The 17,291-nt window shown below is 41.4% G+C and overlaps 1 protein-coding gene and 1 pseudogene across 1 annotated transcript in view; both read right to left on the bottom strand.

Annotated features, from left to right (window-relative positions):
• The window catches only part of AVEN (apoptosis and caspase activation inhibitor), a 181,813-nt gene that overhangs the window by 91,154 nt on the left and 73,368 nt on the right, over positions 1 to 17,291 (bottom strand). The gene's annotated exons all lie outside the window — the stretch shown is intronic.
• LOC106005618 lies at positions 9,027 to 11,058 on the bottom strand (annotated as a pseudogene).

Below are 17,291 nucleotides of genomic sequence, written 5' to 3'. Positions count from 1 at the left end.
TGACTGAAAGGGACTATTGAAGTAGAATTTGGCATAGGATTAGTTTTTTTTTAAATTCTAGATAGCAATCAAATTGTGAAAAGGAAAATGTAAATGAAGGTAACTTTTTGGTTTGAGCATATAATGACATTCTTTACTAGGAATGTAAGCAGACAAGAATCTCATTAAATATTTGGTGCCCTATTTGCCCCTAATACTTATCAAATCCGAAGGCATAATCCACAATGTACGATGCTTAAAACCGTGGAGTGCTGCAGAGAATGATAACACCCCAGACCAGAAGGTATCTCCAATAGCTATCTGAGCTAACCTTCTGCCTCCAATACTAAAATCATCAGGAGAAGTGATAGCAACATCATTTTCAAGAGCATCATGAATTCTAGTTTTCTCAGAGTCAAGTGGGCAGGAGTGATAAAAGAAGGATAAGAAATATGAGGGGAGGGAAGAGAATGGAAATTAAAAATAAAAGCACCATTCTATTCAATAACACACATTACCTGCTTTTTCAAAGTCAAGCACTTGTAGTTCATCTGTCTCCCAAACAGGGACTATGTTAGTCACTCCTTGGCATCCAAAGAAAGACAGGGGCGTCACCCGCCACTACTGTCCTAAACGTTCAAGGAAGGATGTAATGTTCAAGGGCGTAACGGAACTCATAAGAGAATCAAAGAATGGCAACCAAAATAGTAAGAGATGTACTTCATTTACTCAGCATCTTCAAATACAAAGTATTCTCTAAAAATTAAATTTGAGGGGTGCCTGGGCAGCTCAGTTGGTTAAGCTTCTGTCTTCTGCTCTGATGATGTTGGGGTGGTGGGTTCAATCCCCCTGTCGGGCTCCCCACTCAGCAGGGGATCTGCTTCTCCCTCTCCCTCTCCTTCTGCCCCTCCCCCCCACTCATGCTGGCGCTCTAATAAAATCTTTAAAAAATTAAAATTAAAATTCAATTTGAGATAACTGAAGAATAACCTATCTTGAAATTATCATTTATTGAGTATGCTACATTTAATTTAAAATGCAATTTTCGGGGCACCTGGGTGGCTCAGTGGGTTAAGCCTCTGCCTTCGGCTCGGGTCATGATCCCAGGGTCCTGGGATCGAGTCCCGCATCAGGCTCTCTGCTCAGCAGGGAGCCTGCTTCCTCCTCTCTCTCTCTGCCTGCCTCTCTGCCTACTTGTGATCTCTGTCAAATTTAAAAAATATATATATATTTTAAAAAAATAAATAAAATTTAAAAAATAAAATGCTATTTTCATGTTGGGCACAATGCAACTTTTTCTGAGGACCCTGGTCAATTGTTATAAAGTGGCATTCTAGGGGACGGATACCTGGGGGTGGGGGGGCTGCTTGCCTCCACAGTAATGCGCACTTCCAGTTATTGCATCAATGTGTCTAGTTCCCTGGCACTGGGTTGCTGCCATCGCCCCTCACCATCCTCTACAGACTTGCTGGCCCTGCTTTTTCCCTGCCCTCTTCGAACTCGCCAACCTTTTCAGGCTCCCCTTCCAGCTCCCAGTATCCCCTTCACTCAAACACCCTTCTCCAATGCCACACAGTCTCCCCTTTGCCAACATGGTTATCTCACCGAACTTTCTGATCTGTCAGGCTGATAGCTGAAAATAACGCCTTTCGGTTTCATTTGCATTTTCTTATCATGAGTGGGTTGAGCATCTTCTCACAAGCTTAGGAGCCATTTGCATTTCGTTTTCTGTGAACAGTCTGCTCCTAGCCTTGGCCCATTTTCAATAAGGTTGTTAAAACTCATTATACATACTGGCAATTAGTTCTCTATAATAGGAGTTCTAGTCCTCTCCACCAACCCCCACTCCATGTGCACAGTCTTTTGTCTTTGGTTACAGTGTCTGCCAGGTAAAAATTCTTAATTTTTATGTAATCAAGTTTAACAGTCTTTTCTTTTATGGTTCCTGGGTTTTGTGAAATATTTAGAAAGATCTTCCCCCTTCTGATGTTAGAAAACAATCTGGAGTGATTTGTCCTAATACTTTTATGGGTTTTTTAATTTTACACTAAAATTTGACTCATTTAGACGCTATTCTGCTATGCAGTGTTAGGTTTGAATCCCACTTTTTTCCCAGATAGTGACTTCACTTGTGCTAACATCACTGATGAGCAAATCCATCTTTCTCCCAATGATCTGAAATGTTTTAGAGCTTTCTGCTTATGTCATGATGCTTAGGATTTGTATTATGACAACATTCAGATAAACCAGAGTTAGAGTGGTTGAGACTTAAGGCATTGCTTTACATCTTCTGAAAGGACCAAAATTTACTTTCTCTGTAAGCTCCTCAGGGCCAGTATTGGACTTATGTGACTAGCCAACAGTAAGTGCTTAAGAATGTTCTTTGAATGAATACTAACCCACATTGTTAAAAATCAAGCATAGATTAAAGTTCACTTAAAACTACAAAAAGAGTTGCATCACTGTCGGTTACCTCTGTGTATGTCCCAAGACTTCCCTGTTCACCCAAGCCCTTTCTTCAACACAAGTCCTTCAGTCAAGTCAGTGGCGAGCAACCTCACTAGAGTCGATGAACATTTAATCACAATTCACCCAGTTACATTACAACCAGTATGGAAAAGAACTTGGCAGTTTCTCAGACAACTGAACATATATCTACCCTATGACCCAGCATTTCCATTCCTAGGTATTTACCCAAGAGAAATGAAAACACATGGCCACAAAAAGACTTGTACTTAAGTGTCCATAGAAGTTTTATTCATAATAGCCCCAAATAAGAACTGAACTAGTATCTCTGGACCAGAGAGCTGAGGAACAAATTGTGCTATATTCGTATGATAAACAAACAAACAAACAAACAAAACAAACTCATCAGCAGTAAAAAGGAATAAGCTACCTGTAACAACATGGGTAAATCTCAAAACCATTACATTGTGTGGGGAAAGTCAGACATAAGAGAATACATAACACATAATCCCACTTGTAGGCTTTTCAAGAACAGGCAAACTAATCATGATGACAGAAATCAAACCATGGTTCCCTGGGGAAGTGGGGAAAGACGAGAAGAGGCCTTTCTGGAGCCATGGGAATGTTTTACAGCCACTCTCTTCCAGGTGTTGCCCTGAACCAGCAGCATCTGGGCACTGTTACAAACGTCAATTCTCAAGTTCCAGCCCCAGACCCACTGAACCTGAAATTCTGGGGGCAGGTACAACTTCCTATGCGTCCTGAGCCAGCCTGCTGTTCCTGACCCGTGCTCCACTGTTCTGTTTGTTTGTGGTGGGGCTACAAAGGTACATACACCTGTCAAAGCTCATCAATATGTTGGCTCAGGAGCTAAGCATTTTGGATGGCAATTATACCTCCATTTTTTTCAATTCAGATATAATCCAATATTATCTTTAATTACCCCCAAAATAAAATGGATTAATAATAAATATTACCCTTAACCCTAAGGAGTCTCCTCCTCCTGTTTTCCCAACCTTGATAAATGACAAAATAATCCAGTGAGGAGCTTGAATGGGAAACTCCCTCTTCCATTCCTTCCCCTCTTTTGCTCCATGCAGTTCAATCCCCTCCTTGTCCAACTCTATTTCTATCAGCTCCGTGTCTTCTTGCTGCCTCTTTTTTTAAAGATTTATTTATTTGACACAGACAGAGGACAGCGAGAGAGGGATATAAGCAGGGCAGTGGGAGAGGGAGAAGCAGGCCTCTTGCTGAGCAAGGAGCCCAATGCAGGGCTCTATCTCAGGACCCTGGGATCATGACCAGAGCCGAAGGCAGACACACACAACAGCTGGGCCACCCAGGTGCCCCTTCCTGCTGCTTTTTAAAAGACCACAGCTCCCTTCTATCTGTCTCAGGCATGAAGTCTACACTCCCTAGCAGGGCATCAAAAACCTCTGGCAACCTCCTCTCAGCCCAACACGTCCAATCTGGTCTCAAGCCCCTGGGACCTTACACTGCCCCAACATTGGCAGCGGCAGTCAGGATACCGCGAACACACCAAATGTGTTCTTGCCCCTAGGCCTTTGTTCAAGCTGCTTCTCACCTTTCAGATACCAGTTCTCCCACTTCCCCTCCGAGCATAATCCTAGCCACCCCCCAAAACCCAGCTGCAATATCAACTCTTTTGTGGAAGTTCTCTGTCATCACACCCAGGCAGAAATAATTGCTCCCTTCTCCATGCTTACATTTTTCCTACTTCGAAGAATGTATATCTACATATGCCTCTCTTTTTTTTTTCCACGTGAAATTCGTAAGTCTCTACGAATTTTTAGGTAATCTCTTCATATCATATACTCCCCACTTACCACCTTTTAATAGGTCCTTATTACCTACCAGATGAAGTTTAAATTCCTTAGCAGGAAGTTCAGTACATGTGTATGTTCAGCACCCTGGATAGCTCTGACCTCTCTCCCACTTCTCCCTGAATTTAAGTCAAAGCCGACAATCCTCAATGCATCAGGCTCTCCTGAGTTCCCAGAGTCTCCCTGTGTTTCTCCCTCTGCCTAAACCATCCTCCCCTCTACTCCCTGTCACCACTTCCCCTTTCCTCATCACCTCCTCCTAGGCTTTCCCATGAAATTGAGTGCTAGAGTCAGAGTACAATAGTCAGTAACCAGTCATTAGGTGGAAGAAATAGGAGTAGACAACAAAGAGCTCAGAAGCCAGGTAAAGAGGCATCAGAGCAAGAGGAAGAAGTGGGGCTGGTCCTTCTCAGCAAATGCTGGAGCAGTCACAAGGAGTACAGGGCAGTGTCTGAGCCTCTCAGTTTAGTGGCGCCTGGACAGACATACAAACCAGTTTCTACAACTCAGCATGTGACAAAGGGTGTACTAGACGAGACAGGACACACGTTGAATCCACAGAGACACAGATTAGGAGGAGTTGTGAAATTTAACCAAAGCTCAAGGAGATCACTCACAACAAGATGTTGCTGAACTCCAGCTCCATCAGAGCTACAGAGTACCAACTGCTAAATTCCTGCTGAATTAGGTGTCCTTAGGGAAGTCCTTTAACCCTTCAAAGCCTCAATTTCCTAATTATAGGATGAGAGAACTTGGTCAGATAGGGAGGTTTCCTTTAGCAGGAAAATATTCCCAGACAAAAGCAGAATCCCAGGCACGGAACAAATACATGGACTTTTTCAACATGACCAGCTAGGAGAGTGACTTATTCAATGACAAGGGTAAGCAAAATCAATCAGTAGATGGAATTTTATATGTCACAATAGTGAATAAGACGTTGAGTTTTCAAGTCCAGAAAACAGCAGCTCATAATGGAACCGTTGATACAACCTCCACCGTAGCAAATGCACAACCATAATCAGGTTGTTATGGCAACTAGAATACTTGGGTTAAAAAGAGGAAGAGAGAGGCTGTGTGTGCATGGCAGATTTTCTTACCACTCCCTTTAGAAATATTTTTAATGTTTTACATATTATCTCAAACTATGTTCTTCACTTAGCACACAACAAGCTTCTGGTTAATGTTTCGGGATAAACAAGAAAAATAAACGGAGCTTTGTAAGATTGGCTCAGGGGAGGGAAGAGGTCAATGAGCATCTAGCCAATGTCTACCCCCAGCTCAGCTTAACATATCTCCTCTAAGAAAATCATCGTGCTGTTTCCCAGTGAAATTAGCAACTTCCTCCCACATGAAAGCCCCATTTTACCTCTTCTTCTATAACAGCTTTAATACCTATCACACTAAGGGCAACACTGTTCATTTATATGCTTGTCTCCTTCACTCCATGTCAGCTGCTTGGGAACAGAATTTATCTTTAGTTACCTTTATACATCCAGTGCCTAGAACAATGCGGATATTTTAGGTGTTAAATTGTTCAGCTGAAGACCAAAGAGTCAACCCTATCAAATTATAGATAGGAAATCTCTCTGCAGGAATGATACAATTATTTTTAACTTTAGCAAATGTATTTCTTGTAAAACATATTTCATTTTTCTTGTTATTCATAAGAATTTCTCCTAGGAGAGAAACTGAGAATTCAATGGCATGTGTCATGGAAAGAACCAGAGGCTGGGATTCAGATTCCAGGGGCTCTACTGTTCCGCATGCCTCCTGCTAACCAGTCACAAGATCTGCATCCCTGGGTAAATACCATCGTCTTCGATGCTCAGCATTCTCACCTAGGGGACGGGAGCCAGACCATCCAAGAGCCCCTCCTGCCTCTGAACCAGCATAACCAATACATTTTTTTAAAGCTTTAAAGAAATTTGAACACGTCAAAACCCATTCACGGAAGCTTTTAAGGAAATGTTGCTTAACCAGGTTTGGGGAAGAGGTGGAGGAGTACACAATACTCATTCCTAGAGAGGGTTTTTTCAACCACACCACACACAGGGAGATCAATGTATCAGTTTCTCTCCTACCTCCCTAGAATATCGGCTAGGAGAGAATTTATTTATTTTTAAGATTTTATTTATTTATTTGTCAGAGAGAGAAAGCATAAGCAGAGAAGCAGCAGGCAGAGGGAGAGGGAGAAACAGGCTTCCCACTAACCAAGGAGCCCAATGTGGGACTCGATCCAAGGACCCTGGGATCATGACCCGAGACAAACGCAGGCACCCAACCGACTGAGCCACCCAAGAGTCCCAAGACTTTATGATGAATATGTGTTGCACGTAAGTAGTAGAGACTAAATAAATAAATAAATAAATAAACAACAAAGTGAGGTTAAAAACCATCATGTGAAACACAGAAAAAGATCTCTTCACAAAGATAACACTTAAACGCATATTGAGTCTCACATATAAAGACTATACACTCATATGCCTTAAGTTTTTGAGAGGGTAAGAATTACCAGATTACCTTCTGCAACACCCTCTCTCTCAAACTTCCCCTTCCCAAAGCTGCTCCTTAACCAGCTTCCCCAATTTCAGCAAATGGCATCTCCGTCCACTTACTACCCAAACCAGACTTTTGAGAGTCATTTCAACCCTTCACTTTCCATCATACCCAGATACCCAGCTCATCGGCAAGCTCTACCTTTTATACCTCCAAAATACTCCTCCCCTCCATCCACTACTCTCCTTCTCTACTGTTAGTACCTTAGTCTAAGGTTAGGGACTGAACATGTGCCGCCAAAATTCATATGTTGAATCTCTAACTCCCAGTGTGATGACATTAGAAGGTAAGGCCTGGTTGTAATTAGGCTCAGATGAGGTCACAGCAGTGGAGCCCCCAGAAGACATGTGAGCAGCCTCTCTCTGCTATGTGAGGACATGAAAAGAAGGCAGCTGTCTGCAAGCAAGGAAGAGAGTCCTCACTAGACTCTGGTCATGCTGGCACCCCAATCTCAGACTTTCCAGCCTCCAGGACTAGGAGGAACAAAGGCCATTGATTAAGCCATATAGTCTATGGTATCACAGGCTAAGATAGGAACCATCACATTTTGCCCGTTACAATAATCTCCTTACTGCTCTACGAATTTCTTCATTTCTTACGAGGCGATACAGGACTCAAGACAGATCTTCTAAAAACACAGCAAATCATGGCATGCTCCTGCTTTTTAAAACCTTTAAGTTTTTCCTTATCTTTCTGCATGTCAATCACATAGTTCTGATTGAGATTACTGACACTTATTCATGTCCCCACAAGAATGCATCTACCATTTCTTACTCATAGTGCTCTACCCTAGACTTTATCCCAAGAAGCTCCATATATTACTACCCAATCCTGGGGCCCTTCTTTTACACCTCTGTCTTTCAAATAATTTACAAAAACATTAAATGAAATTGGTCTCAACTCCTGGAGTATGCCCAAGGTTCTCCATTCCAAGAACTGCCATCTATTCCCATCATTTTCTTGCTGGCTCAAACAAAAGACCTACTCACATAAATGTCCCCAAGAGTATTTACATATTTAGCTATTTATTAAGGCTTTTAAACTAGAATTTCAGGTACAAACCTTGTCAAAATATATTTTAAAATCTAAAATACAACCTCCAGGGACGCCTGGGTGGCTCAGTGGGTTGGGCCTCTGCCTTCAGCTCAGGTCATGATCTCGGGGTCTTGGGATCAAGACCCACATCGAGCCCCACATCGGTCTCTCTGCTCAGCAGGGAGCCTGCTTGCCTCTCTCTCTCTCTCATTCTGCCTGCCTCTATGCCTACTTGTGATCTGTCAAATAAATAAATAAAATCTTTTTAAAAATAAAATGCACCCTCCATTTGTTTCTAGTCACCCATATAGTTATTTATTTCTAAAACCATGCTACCTTTTCTTCAGTAGTTGTTCACCTAAGTAGCCAAGTATCCCACACTTTTAGAAAATAGATCTGCCATCCAGATCTGCCATCACTAATCTCAAATGTTCAGAAGTCCCTCTGGAACTTTCCTTACAGATAAAAGGCTAACAAATTGCCAGGCTTTTATTTTGTTTAGTGCGTCTCCAATTTCATCCTTAACTTTTTTTAAAAGTCACAATTGCTATTTAGTCCAAACGACCCACATAAAAATTCTTATGAAATAGTTTAACCGAGAAGCTGATAATGACTGAATCAAAATTTGGGTCTCCCTAATAGGAAACAAAGAGCACTAAAGAGAGAACCACCCCATTTCTTGATTGCATTATTTGTTCTTTGGGTGTTGAGTTTGCTAAGTTCTTTGTAGATTTTAGATACTAGCCCTTTATCTGATATGTCATTTGCGAGTATCTTCTCCCATTATGTGAATTGTCTTTTGGTTTTGTTGACAGTTTCCTTTGCAACAGTTGACTCTTTCCTTTGGTTTTACTGACTGTATCCTTTCTTTTCCCTGTGCAAAAGATTTTGATCTTGATGAAATCCCAATGACAAACCAAAAGAGACTCTTAATCTCACGAAACAAACTGAGGGTTGCTGGGGGGTGGGGAGATAGGGTGGCCGGGTTATGGACACTGGGGAGGGTATGTGCTATGGTGAGTGCTGTGAAATGTGTAAGCCTGATGATTCACAAACCCATACCCCTGGGGCAAATAAGACATTATATGTTAATTTTAAAAGAGAGAGAGAAAGAGGCAACCACCCCAAACAGTTATACAGTTTTTGTTTTTGTTTTGAAAAGTTAAAAATTCCTTAATTTTTTATTCCTGGTACCACTATCACAATTTACAGGGCAATATACCTGATGTAATGAAAAGAAAAAGACAAAGCTACAACAGATAAAAGACCTCAGGAATATACATCTAATTGACACTACATTGCATTAATCAGCAGCTGCACTTTTTGCAAACTGTGGCTATGACAGTCCTGAACAAGAGGGTTTCCTGTTTAAGCTGCAGTAACTTTTCTGACTATGGATCATCGTTCCTCCTGTGGCAGATTTTTACAGTTCCTCTAATGCATTTGGGACAATGGTCTCAAAGTAACCTGCAGCATTCCTAACAACTCCTCACTCTCTCTCCTGCTAAGAACTGTAGCGCCTTTCTTCTGAAAATTTTTTTAGACTCTGCAGCTACCATATCCACCACTTCCACCACCAGATCCATAACCACCACCATAGGGACTGCCCGAGCTCCTTCCATCTAAACTGCCTCCCTTCATGGGTCCATAATTTGATTGCTGTTGTCCTCTATAATTTCCAAAATCATTATAGTTCCCACCACCACCATAGTTACTTCCAAAATTTCCTCTTCATTGTGACCATCATATCCTCCACCACCACCTCCATATCCACCTCCTTGGCTTCCATATCCTGGTCCACCACCACCATAGCCTCCTCTACTACTGTAACCAGGACCACCACCATAGTTGCCACCATCACCTCCAAATCCATTATGTCCACCATCACCTCCCCCATAACTACCTCTGCTGCCACCACCTCCACCACCATGGCCTCCTCTTCCACCAAAGTTTCCACCATGGCCAAAGTTACCACCACCTCCAAAGTTTCCTCCACAACCCATGAAGTTGCCAGACCCACCTCCACAACCTCTTTGTGATGCAGCAAACTGTATTTCTTATTTAGAAAGAGCCTTTTTCACTTCACAATTATGCCCATTAATAGTGTAGTATTTCTGAATAACAACTTTATCAACTGTTTCATGGTCATCAAAAGTTAAAAAGGCAAATCCTCTCTTTTTTCCACTCTGCCTGTCTTCTATGACTTCTATGGTTTCAATCTTGCCGTACTTTTCAAAGTAGTCTCTCAAATTATATTCTTCTGTATCTTCTTTAATACCACCAACAAAAACTTTCTTCCTGTTAGATGGGCACCAGGCTTTACAGAAACCTCTCTAGAAATGGCTCTTTGGTTCCACGACATGCCGATCAGCCTTGGGTGGTCGGGCACACATTGCTGCATTCACCTCTTCAACACAAGAGTAAGTCACAAAACCAAAACCCCTGGAATGTTTTGTTTGGGGGTCCCTCATCACCACACAATCTGTAAGTATACCCTATTTTTCAAAATGTTCTCTTAAACTATCATCTGTATCTTCAAAGCTCAAACCACCAGTAAACAGTTATCTCAACTGCTCTGATTCCTTTGGATCGTGGCCCTCCTTCCCCCCACAGCAGCGGCGATGGCCGGAGTCGGGCTGGGGGTGACCAGGCAGCAGTTTTACCTCCATTCTTGCGACCGGACTCACCTCTTCCAACTCGAGTTCAAGATGGGCAGTTTTGCATGAAAAAGAAAAATAGCAGTAAAACTTGTGTAAAATGGGTGGTTGGACTACATTATCTCTGAAGTCCCTTCCAGCACTAAAATTAAGTTCCATAACAATAATGACAACTGCTGACATTTGTTGAGCACTGGCCCTCAGTGTCCCAGGGACTGTGCTAGGGCCTTTCCACAGATCATGAACAGTAGGACTAGAAGCATGTTACCATGAGACACTTCTCTATTTTAACTCCCCTGATATACAAGGGACATAAATGGGACACAGACTCTTTCTAGAAAATGTCTCTGGTATAAAGGAGAACAGATATGGAAGGCCCTAAGTTATGGGACTTGCTTTATTCCCTGAAATTGGGAGAAGTTGACTCCCGAACACAGTTGTTCCCTAAAGACCGGATGCCTAGAGCTGCTGAGAAGGGCATCAAAACAAAAACTAGAGGGGCGCCTGGGTGGCTCAGTTGGTTGAGCGGCTACCTTCAGCTTGGGTCCTGATCCCAGGGTCCTGGGATCGAGTCCCACATTGGGCTCCCTGCTCAGCAGAGAGCCTGCTTCCCCCTCTACCTCTGCCTGCCACTCTGCTTGCTTTTGTTATCTCTCTGTCAAATAAATAAATAAAATCTTAAAAAAACAAAAGCTAGAACCCACGCAACTAGTCCTGTTGGCCCAGGGAATGGCTCCTTGCCAGACTGATGAAGACACAGCATCAGACCCCATCAAGAAACCAGGCATGATATCCGCAGAAATGAACAGCGACAGAAAGTTCAAGAGCATTAGCAGCACTCTGATAGACCTGGAAATCTGAAGGGCCCTGGTAAGAGGGATCTAAAAGTACAGAATGTGGCCAAGCCTAATGTGTAGTCTTGCGGCCACGCGGTCACACTTCAGTGTCCCTACTAGACTGCAGGGTTCTCAGGGACTTTAACGTCTTTTTTAATCTACCCTCAGGGCATAGCATAGTCTAGGACCCGAGGCACAAGAAGCACTTCATAAATATTTAAGGGGAACTATCAGTAACTCATCTTCCCGGAACATATTTATTCCACTTACTGGGGTGTATCTGTGAAGTCAGAGCTTTCTAAAGTGAGGTCTGGAGACCTCTAGTGGTTGTCTACTGTTACCAGAAGTCAAACTGGAGGACAGAGTGAAAAGGGCCAAACTCTAAGACACAGGGTAAGTCCTGAGCTGAGTGAGACAAGGGTGTGCAGCCTGTGATAGAGTAAAAAGCTAAAGAAATTTTAAAAGGAGACATTTTTAAAAGTCCAAATAAGATTAAAATGCCATCGGTTTGTCTGGAGGAGACACATCTGAAGAAAGCAATGGTTTCCTAATCATCCATTTTATCCTAGACTACCAGGAAACCTGGTTTGTATCTCCTCAGCATCCCACGAAGTTTTCGGTTTTAGCTAAATATCAATGACTAGTATTCTAAAGCAGATTTGCTGTTTGACAGACTATGAGAGAATAAATTGGAATAATTTTGGAGAGAAAAAAAATCACCCCTTTATAAACTCTTTGCATGGAAGAGAAGAAGGAAGCATTCATTCTATTCTATATGCAGTATAGAACTGAATGAACAGTAGGACTATTCAAAGACCGGGAACGCAGAGGGTCGAACCCGTCATCTGCTATCTCTGAAACTGCAGACCTCATTTCAGTAGAATGTTGGTGATGCCAGAGAGGTACCACTCGCTCAAACTTCTCCTGGGAGTCTCACACTGGAAGGGAAAATCTGTATCTTTTTTCTCAGTAAGGACTCTCTCTGGATTCTGGGCTCTGGAACCACATTGCCTGGATTCCTATCACAGATCAATACTTTACTAATTAAGTAAGCCTAAGTTACTTAAGCTCTCCACATCTGTCCCCTCCTTTATAAAACAGAATAGTCTCATCAAAGCTGTGAAAGTAGATGAACTGTACATTCCAAGAACCTAGTAATGCCACATACCTAGTAAGGAATCAGGACGTATTTGTTAGATATACCAATTAAAAGGCTAAAAAATGACCTAGAATGACCCAAGTAAAGCCAACAAAGATTCGAGGTCGTTAACAAAGGCAACAAGAAAATCGATTTTAGAAAGAGCTTGCGTGATTCTACAATATTTTCTTCAAGTGCAACTTTTTTTCTTGTCTTATTAACTGAAAATCATCACACTCAGTTGAGGTTATGAATATTTAATCTGCCCTAGAGATAGGTAGTTGCTACAGAAGAAATCTTTAACCACAAATCCTACTCACTTAAGACCTAGAGAACACAAAGAGAGGACTGTTTTCTATTTTTCTTTACAAAAACTGTTATAATTTTTGCAAACCCTCAAAAACAACTGTGAGCATACTTCTAGGTGTGGACCAAACATTCGTGCAAGGATGAACTTTGGTGGGGGGTAATCATTCATCTTATTATACATAAAGTCCTTTAAAAAATCTATGAGGCCTAGAAAACTTCTAAGTTGTTTAGTCAACTTTATAATGGACATGGGAGTTCAGATCAAATGTAAAAATAAAGGCAGTTGCAAAAATGGGAGATGAGAGTTGAGACATCTCAACAAAGGCAAACTGCTTTATTATATGCATCAGAGAAAATAAAAAGTCCATTTCCCTGAGACACTCACTCCTTTCCCTCATATGGCAGAGGCCGGGGGGTGGAGGGGCAAGCCATCTGCCCATCCAGCTATTTGATCAATTAATATTATTCACAGGGACGACTCCACACTTTGGGAGAAAAATAATTCACACAATGGCTGAAGTGCACCTATCTCTCTGGTTTGGCACTCTACAGGGTCACTGCTTGAGTCAATGTTTTTCTGTTAATTCAGTTTATAACTAGTGCTGGGAGATAATGATTGGAAATAAAACTAGGGCTTATACCCAAAATACACTTATAACCTATTAGTCTAGTTCCTTCTATAGTCACTCTGTCACCAACTATATGATGTTCTATAATAGAAACTGCACATTTGCAAAATGCCCACCCAATGTTGATGTTGCATTATAAAATATCAAGGGGGAAAAATCACAGAGATAACTAACAAAGGAAAAAAGAAGCCTTTTTCCATTCAGTGTACCTGTAAATGATGGTCATAGTCAGGAACTCTTTACCAAACTTTGAGTAAAGCACATCTGTAGGTAATAAAACCCATTTAACTTTGTTCAGCAAGATTTAAGAAAGGACAGGCGTTTAAAGGGATGACTGAGGGACGCCTGGGTGGCTCTGTCAGTTAAGTGTCTGCCTTAGGCTCAGGTCATTATCCCAGAGTCCCAGGATCCAGGCTAGCATCTCTCCAGCTTGGTGGAGAGCCTACTTCTCCCTCTGCCCCTCCCCCCGCTCACTGCACTCTCTCTCGCGCTCACTTTGCTCTCTCTAATAAATAAAACCTTTACAAAAGTAAAAATAAAGGGATGATTTGAGAACATAAGAAAGTGCTACACAAAGCTACCAAACAATCGTGTGATAACATGACATACAGCAGGAGACAGAGCCAAGGGTGTACCTTCTACAAACACCTTTGGCGAGCAGTATTCTAAAGCCCTCCATAGAACTGGGATTATGGTTCTCAGCAGTGCCCTTGAACCTAGGTATAATGTCCATCTACGCCTTTTCAGTGGTTTCCTATACTCCACCTTCCCCACTGGCATTCATCTAGCCAACTTAAAAGATGGAGAGGGAAAAAGAAGGAGTAGGATCAGAGAGAAACAAGAATCTGAATGACAATCAGTTTCAGTGGGGGACAGCGCAGCACACAGTTATTCCAGGCCCTTCTATTCCTACATTCCTGGAAAAGTCAAGTAGATAGCCAAATGCTCTGCTTTTTCAGGAAGGAACTGAGAGTTCTGGTCTTATAGGAAAATAAAAATTCACAGGAAAGGAAAAACCTGGTACTAATGGAAAAATTATAAAATAATTTCTATAATTGCATGTAATTATATAATATTGCAGTCCCTGGCCCCATTTGATTTTTACTTCTCTATCCTTCGATCTTCACAGAACTCTAAGTCACATTCACATGTCGAAGCATGGCTTAGTCATCAATGCTTTGAAACTTGGAGTATTTATTTTAATAATGCTCTATTGTTTTTGAGAAGATAAATAAGCAAGAGGGTCTTTTTCAGCAATAAAGTAGAATGGACCCTGGAATGTATTTGAATGTGCCCAGCCCAAAATGTAGCCTCAATAGCCTGGGGACAGAATTTTGAACTACAAAGTCCAGGACAAGTCATGAAAAACCTGCACAGGACAATGAACCTAGCCAATCGTAACCACATAAACTTATGTTCTTTTTCAGTTATTATCATGCATAATGTTAAGTGGGGAAAAGTTCAAGAAAATATTCTAGAGATATGTTCTCTTATGCAGATATTCATATAATAAGTGTGTATAGATGACTACTCTAAACTGAATTTTACTTCATCACCTGTGATCCTCTAAGTTAGTGCTTGAAATTTCAATGCCTAATAACTAAATGAAATATATGGACTTTGCCTAGATTCTAATTCAAAAAAACCTAGGTCAAGAGACTATTTCTGAAGGATGAGAAGCCTGAAACAGGCTGGATAACATAGGATGATTAACAACCCCCAAATTAACTACTGTTCATTATAATTATCATTAGGTGCGATCATGGCACCGTGGTCATGGGAGAAGGCATCCACACATGCTAACATATGCAGGGGTAGAATAAGAATTGCTCTAAATATCTCAGCTAAGAAAAAAAAGTTGAATGAAGCAAATGTGGCAAGAGTCTTGATAATTATCAAAACTGGTAACAGGTTTATGGAAGTTCATGCATTAGTTTTTCACAGTTTTGTATAAGTTTGAATCTTTTCATAATTTTTAAGAACATTTAACAAGCATTTATTGTCCAGAAATACCTCTAAAAGGATTCTGTGAAAAGACAAGAAAAAAAAAAATCTTGCATTACTGAAAAAATTAAGTACAAAAATTATAAAATTGACATTTCTAGATCTATTTTATACAGCTACACAAAATTCCATCTAATATTTTTAATAAAGACTCTGCTCAAATTTTATACTAAATGATGACTCATAATGTTCTCTTCCAAAGCAACAAAATGTTATGGGCCCAAAAGACATGTAAAAACAGGTGTGCCTTTCACAAAAAGCAGTCTTTTCCCTGCTACAAATTTTTAATAAAAACTCACAATATATTTTTCTATCTCAAAGGCTTTTTAAAAATTTTCCCTTCTTCAGAGAAAGCTATGAGAAACCAGCTCAGCAGAATTTCTGCAAATAATGCAAAGGTGCTTTCTCCCAGCCAAAAGGACGAACGCGGGGTGGAAAAATGAACATTTTCAAGAGCGTTTTGGAAGCTTATTCCAGCTTCCTCTTTGCTCAGCTCTCTTTTTCTCCCCCCACTCCCAAAATCGTCACTTGACTGTCAAAACAACTCTTGCCCATTCTACCTGATCACATTCCAAAGCGGCAGCTTTTCCTGGATTCTCTTCCCAATCACAAGCTGCTCAGAGAGCACCTATCCGGCTGAATGTGATCATCTGCTCCTTCCTTTTTTCCTTTCAGGGCATACTGCTGTCCATCAGGAGAAGTAATTAATGGGCTGATTATGTATGAAAGCGTCATCCCATCAGTTGGCTGTCTGGTTTGAATAGCTCATATCAGCTCTTCATTCATACCAAGGATGCTGCTCCCTGTCCGTAGAGACGCTAAAGTCGTACCTCCTTTGGGCTTTTCTCTCACTAATCACAACCCGGTGTACCGGCACTATGTGTTGCAGACACACAGGGAAGACAGAAGAAACCCCCTCGTCCTCAACGAAAAGGCATCCAAAGGACTGAAAAGTTGGTAAAGGGGAGCACCAGGAAAGCAAGAGTGTGCAAGAGAAGAGTCTGATTCCTGGTCGGAATAATTCTTTAAAGCAACTTGATTCGGGGGCATGTGTCATTCTGAAATATGGACAGCAGAACTTTTCCGGAAGGTAAAACCATCTATGCACAGGGTGCGGATTCCTCATTGCTGAAACATTCAATGAATTTTTAATAAGTTCTGAACACTCAAGTTGTTTGTAGTCAGATCAACTGCTGTGATCGGATAAAGACAGGCAAAATTCATCCTCTGTCTCCAGAATTCTATCCAAAGGGAATCTTCGTCTATGGCGTGCTGTCTTAACTAATGCTACAGGATTACCAGGAATACAGATAGAGAGACGCTGCAAGAAATCCAGCACAGTGGTGAACGAACACACGCGAGCGAAGTAGAGAAGGCATTTCAGGTACCGGAGCTTACTATTTCCAGCCAGAATTAGATTACTGAGCTTCAAACACTCCACTGCCAGGTAAGATTTAATTTTATAACATTACTTTATACCCTGACTACCGAAACTAAACCTGGTGCTGCTGTGAAGGAGCCAGCAGATTTGAATTTCACTCGAGCCTCCCTTAAGCTCTATGCAGATTTCAGCCTTCTGAGGTAAACACTTGTTTTTACTTATGCTGCGTAAACCACTCATTCATAACTAGATAAAAACAGCCCCAGAGTCTCACTCATTTTTCACTGGGTATGTCCCATCTTTGTCTTCATTCTTAAGATCCCAATTTTTTTTTTTTTTTATTGAGTAGCTTGGGCAAAAAAAAATAAATGCGTGAAGAGAGCCGTGAGCAGGGCACAAGAGCCATTCACAGATGTTATATACCAAACATTCAGACGCGATTTGTTTCCCGGGGCAC

This window comes from Mustela putorius, unplaced genomic scaffold (genome assembly GCF_011764305.1).
Source record: "Mustela putorius furo isolate JIRA1106 unplaced genomic scaffold, ASM1176430v1.1 tig00003898_pilon_pilon_pilon, whole genome shotgun sequence".
NCBI lineage: Eukaryota > Metazoa > Chordata > Mammalia > Carnivora > Mustelidae > Mustela > Mustela putorius.
This window is presented reverse-complemented; position numbering and strand designations above follow the sequence as displayed.